Source organism: Ranitomeya imitator, chromosome 3, assembly GCF_032444005.1.
Source record: "Ranitomeya imitator isolate aRanImi1 chromosome 3, aRanImi1.pri, whole genome shotgun sequence".
Lineage (NCBI taxonomy): Eukaryota > Metazoa > Chordata > Amphibia > Anura > Dendrobatidae > Ranitomeya > Ranitomeya imitator.
This window is the reverse complement of record NC_091284.1, coordinates 402,146,246-402,152,245: the sequence shown is the minus strand read 5'-3', so window position 1 is coordinate 402,152,245 and position 6,000 is coordinate 402,146,246.

Below are 6,000 nucleotides of genomic sequence, written 5' to 3'. Positions count from 1 at the left end.
AATAATGGGAGGAACAGACTTTCTAGGTAAAGGTATTGCTAGTATTTTGAAAGGGCTATATGCATATATGTGGCGCCCCTGGGGTCCAGTCACCACAGAGGTACTGCACCTCATCCCAAGGTGTGATATCCCACTCTCAGGTAAGGAGGGATCACTACCCAGGACACTCACATCCAACACACACCAGTTCAGTTGGGGCATCTGGGTGTACCCTTGGGGAGGAAGGCCTCCTCCCAGGCTGGATAAGAAAGAGTGTTGGGGAGTGGGTGGGGAAGGTAAAGTAGGGGAGGAGCTTACAAGGCAGTTAGAACAGTCTAGAAGGGAGACGGAGAGTCTGAGAGAAGACATGAAGCTGAGCAGACGTGCGGGTCTGCAGCTCCTGACAGACTGAACAGAGAAGTGTGAGAGAGAGAATGAAGGAAGCCCTCAGAAGGACAGAAGGGGTCCTGGGGGCACAGGAAGTGCAGAAGCCACCCGTGGGGCCTGTATCCAGATGTGGAGGGACCAGGTCGCAGTTAGGAGACTGGCCCTAACTTAGTGGAAAACTTCAAGTTCAGCTAAGAAACCGGAGGCTGTGGCCTTTGCAAGAAGCACAGCCACATCCACCCATACTTTGCCAAAAAGGCAGCCGTATAGGACCCAGGGGACTAGAGAGACATCGCCCAACAAGGATCGTGGCTGCTGACTTGGGACACTGTGGGTAAGGCGCTGGGCAGGAGAAGAGGAAAGCCAATGTAATGAGACAGCCAGAGAAAGGCATACGAAAGGAGACCTGGAAAGGTGTATCCCAATCTACCTGGGAGTTTGCTAGACAACTGACCTGGGGAACACAGCATCTGACTAGCATTTGTGGACTGGAGAACTGTGAGTAAATGTGGAAACTGCACCTTACTGTGTCTTTGCATTATTTCTACAAGACCTGCCTGGCCTACCACCACCACCACCATCTCATCATTTATTCATACAGTTTCCCTGGGGTCTAGCTCTACCTGTGGAGAGCTGTACCAACTCTGCTGCATCACCATTAGCCACAGCAGACTCTGAAGCAGTGTCGCTAACACCTCTATTGCCGAATACCACAGGTGGCATCACAAACAAATCCCCTTTCCCATAAACATTATTCCACCTTTAATTGGACACCCAGGGCCACGGACCAGATCACTGCTGCCGTGACCACATCCCCTTTAAGAAGTGTCTGACCTGGTTCATAGTACCCCACGGCCCTTGTGGGCGCTTTATATATAGTCTGGGGTGTGAGGTCCTGCTGAAAGATTACTTTTAAGAGCCTCACTTTTCTCTATTCCAAACCTGATTGCAAATTAAATATATACAGTTGGTTAACCAGACACTGATGGGTCCAATTGTAAAGTTTGGACCTGACCCCTTTGAGCATGTTACATAGTGTGCACAAAGCCTATTATGGAACACCCCAGGTAACCGATTGTTACAGTGTTGTTGCCTTCCTTTCGGGGAGGGCGATATCATGCTTGGAGGCAAGGAGGATTCTCTTTACCAGGTAAGCACCTACACACAACACATTCCAAATCCAGGCCAGAAGGGGGAACTCAGGACCCGGATTCAGGGGAGCTTCCCTCAGCTTTAAGTGTTCTGCTCCGGAGGAGGAGTTAGGAAGTTGGTCCAGGGAGACCAAGGAGGTTAGTTGGCAAGAGACACCGAGGAGAAAGGAAGTCTGGAACAGACTACACAGACTACGGAGCCATGCAGCCAGGACTAAGCTGCAGCTCCAGGAAAGGACTAGAACCCAAGGTGTTATTGTATGCAGTGGAGCAATTGAGGAAAGAAGCACAGGAGTGGAAAAGAGCTCAGAGGGGAACTGTGACCAGGCACCCTCAGACCCAATGCACAGAGACTGGGCACCGGGAGCCTGAGGCTTTACTGGGACTCTAGGACACTTAGCAGAACCGGAGGGCTTAGAACTGTACGTGATTTGCCCACACCACACCTGAAGGTGAAGCAGCACCTAAAGAGCTTGGATCGTGATAGGGACCCTGTAAAATGGCTTAAGCTGCCCATCATACGGGTACCTGTTCTAGGACAGGAGTGAGAGGACTTTGCCAGCATGCTACAGGCAGCAAGGACCTCGCATATTAATGCAGTAGGAAGGCTTACGGACCTCACCTGTCAGAGGGATCACCTTTGCCTCCAAGCCGGCCGGACTATATCACCACCTGTGCCTGGTATCCTGGACTGTGGACTGCTCCTACCAGTAAACCAGGTAAAGACTTAACAACTCTGTGTACTCCACTTATTTGCCAGCATACACTATCCTTGCCCATGCACCTAGGGAGCCCTGGGGACCCCGCTTCACCTGTTGGAAGCGTCACCATCTTGTTGCAAACAACATCACCCCAGAGGACCCCTCTAAGCAGCGTTGGTCCCCTCTGACCGAGAACCACAGGTGGCGTCACAAATAGACTTTATTACCAAATTCCCTTTAAAGACCTTCCCCCTTTTATTGAACGTCCAGGGCCACGGTCCAGGTCACAGCCACCGTAACATCCCCTTTAAAAGCGACCGGACCCGGTACCGAGAACCCCCATTGCCCTGGTGAGCGACTCAATATCATAGTTAGCAAGGCTGAAAAAAGTAATTTGTCCATCCAGTTCAGCCTATATTCTGTCAGAATAAATCCCCAGATCTATGTTCTTCTAAAGAGCCTAATCACTGTAAGATACAATATTGTTATGCTCTAGGAAGACATCCAGGCCTCTCTTGAACCCCTCGACTGAGTTTGCCATCACCACCTCCTCAGGCAAGGAATTCCAGATTCTCACTGCCCTAACATTAAAGAATCCTCTTCTATGTTGATGGAAAAACCTTCCCTCCTCCAGATGAAGACTGCGTCCCCTTATATACTTATACATGTTTATTAGATCGCCCCTCAGTCGTCTTTTTTTCTAGACTAAATAATCCTAATTTTCCTAATCTCTCTGGATATTGTAGTTCCCCCATCCCCTTTATTAATTTTGTTACCCTCCTTTGTACTTTCTTTAGTTCCATTTTATCCTTCCTGAGCATCGGTGCCCAAAACTGTACACAGCACTCCATGGGCGGTCTAACCAGGGGTTTGTACAGAGGTAGTATAATGCTCTCATCATGTGTATCCAGACCTCTTTTACTGCACCCCATGATCCTGTTTGCTTTGGCAGCCGCTGCCTGGCACTGGCTGCTCCAGGTATATTTATCATTAACTTGGATCCCCAAGTCCTTCTCCATGTCACATTTAACCCAGTGGTTATCGCGTTCAGTGTGTAATGGTGATATTGATTCCTTCTTCCCATGTGTATAACCTTACATTTATCATTGTTAAACCGCATCTGCCACCTTTTGGTTCAAGTTTTCAACTTATCCAGATCTATCTGTAGCAGAATACTATCTTCTTTTGTATTGATTGCTTTACATAGTTTTGTATCATCTGCAAATATTAATATTTTACTGTGTAAACCTTCTATCAGATCATTAATAAATGTTGAAGAGAATAGGTCCCAACACTGACCCCTGCGGTACCCCACTGGTCACAGCGACCCAGTTAGAGAATATACCATTTATAACCACCCTCTGCTTTCTATGACTAAGCCAGCTACTTAGCCATTTACACACCTTTTCCCCCTGACCCAGCATTCTCATTTTGTGTACCAACCTCTTGTGTGGCACGGTATCAAACACTTTGGAAAAATCTATATATACCAGGTCCAATGACTCACCTTGGTCCAGTCTATAGCTTACCTCTTCATAAAAACTGATTAGATTGGTTTGACAGGAGCGATTCCTCATAAACCCATGCTGATATGGAGTTAAATAGTTATTCTCATTGAGATAATCCAGAATAACATCCCTCAGAAACCCTTCAAATTTTTTTACCAACAATAGAGGTTAGACTTACTGGCCTATAGTTTCCAGGTTCACTTTTAGAGCCCTTTTTTGAATATTGGTACCACATTTGCTATGTGCCAGTCCTGTGGAACAGACCCCGTTGCTACAGAATCCCTAAATATATGAAATAATGGTTTGTCTATTACATTACTTAGTTCTCTTAGTACTCGTGGGTGTATGCCATCCGGACCCGGAAATTTATCTATTTTATTCTTATTTAGCCGGTTTCGCACCTCTTCTTGGGTTAGATTGGTGACCCTTAATATGGGGTTTTCTTTGTCCCTCGGCATTTCACCTAGCATTTCATTTTCCACCATGAATACCGTGGAGAAGAATGTGTTTAATATATTGGCTTTTTCCTCGTCATCTACAACCATTCTTTTACTATTGATTTAGTTGAAGAACAGTTTGGGGTTAGTTTTACTCTCCTTAGTAATGTGCTTCTCTGTTTCCTTTTTGGCAGCTTTAATTAGTTTTTTAGATAAAGTATTTTTCTCCATATAGTTTTTAGAGCTTCAGCAGTGCCATCCTGCTTTACTAGTTTAAATGCTTTGTTTTTACTGTTAATTGCCGCTCTTACTTCTTTGATTAGCCACATTGGGTTTTTCCTATTTCTTGTCCTTTTATTCCCACAAGGTATAAACCGCTTACAGTGCCTATTTAGGATGTTCTTAAGCATTTCCCATTTATTATCTGTATTCTTTTTTCTGAGGATATTGTCCCAGTCTACCAGATTAAGGGCATCTCTAAGCTGGTCAAACTTTGCCTTCCTAAAGTTCAGTGTTTTTGTAACTCCCTGACAAGTCCCCCTAGCGCAAGACAAGTGAAACTGTACAATATTGTGGTCGCTATTTCCCAGATGCCCGACGACCTGCAGATTTGTCATTCTGTCAGGCCTATTAGATAGTATTAGGTCTAAAAGTGCTGCTCCTCTGGTTGGATGCACCAATTGTGAAAGATTATTTTTCTTGGTTATTAGCAGAAACTTGTTACCTTTACAGGTTTCGCAGGTCTTTGTTTCCCAGTTAATATCCAGGTAATGAAAGTCCCCAATACCAAGGACCTCATTATGGGTTGCAGCTTCATCTATCTGTCTTAGCAGTAGACTTTCCATGATTTCTGTTATATTTGGGGGTTTGTAACAGACCCCAAAGAGAATGTTATTTTTCCCTCCATGTATTTCGCCCCATATGGACTCAACATCCTCCTTCCCTTCGCTAATATCCTCCCTTAAAGTTGACTTTAGACAAGACTTTACATAAAGACAAACCCCTCCTCCTCTCCAATTTTTACGATCCTTTCTAAACAGACTGTAACCCTGTAAGTTAACTGCACAGTCATAGCTTTCATCTAACCATGTCTCGGTTATTCCCACTATGTCATAGTTACCTGTAGATATTTCTGCTACTAGTTCTTCCATCTTGTTTGTCAGGCTTCTGGCATTTGCGAGCATGCAGTTTAGAGAATTTTGTTTTGTTCCAATCTCCTCCATGTGGATTGTTTTAGAAATTTTCTTACCTCCCTTCGGAGTATGTTGTCTTCGGTCTCTTTTTGCCACACCTCATATCCTTCATCGGTATATTTCCTGGCTTCATGTTCGTGTCTAATATTTTTCTTCCCATACCCTCTTCTTCTAGTTTACCGCCCTCCTGATGAGTGAAGTGAGTCTTCTGGCGAATGTGTGTTTCCCAGGTTTGTTGAGGTGTAATCCGTCTCTGGCAAGGAGTCTGTCGTACAGGTAATTCACACCGTGTTAGGGTTGGCGGAACGCACCGAAAATATATATTTATTAGTAGTAGTAGGTACGTTCGCAACCCGGGATCCACCGTGCAGGAAAGAACCTGCTGCTAAGTATGGCGGTACAATATAGTACTATAAACAAACTCTGTTACTTCACAGAGTCTGCCAGCAAAGAGAACGCTGTACCCTGTTTAGCTCACAGAGGATCACAGCTACTTAGTAGAGCAGTTAGTGGTCATGTAGTCAAATGCAAACACGCAGCTCCTCTCCGGTGGAGCCAGAATTCTAATGGCTATACGAGAGCCGCGAATCCACTCACATGAAACTCCTCACCGGAGGTGCCAGCATTCTAGGGGCTTATTTCAG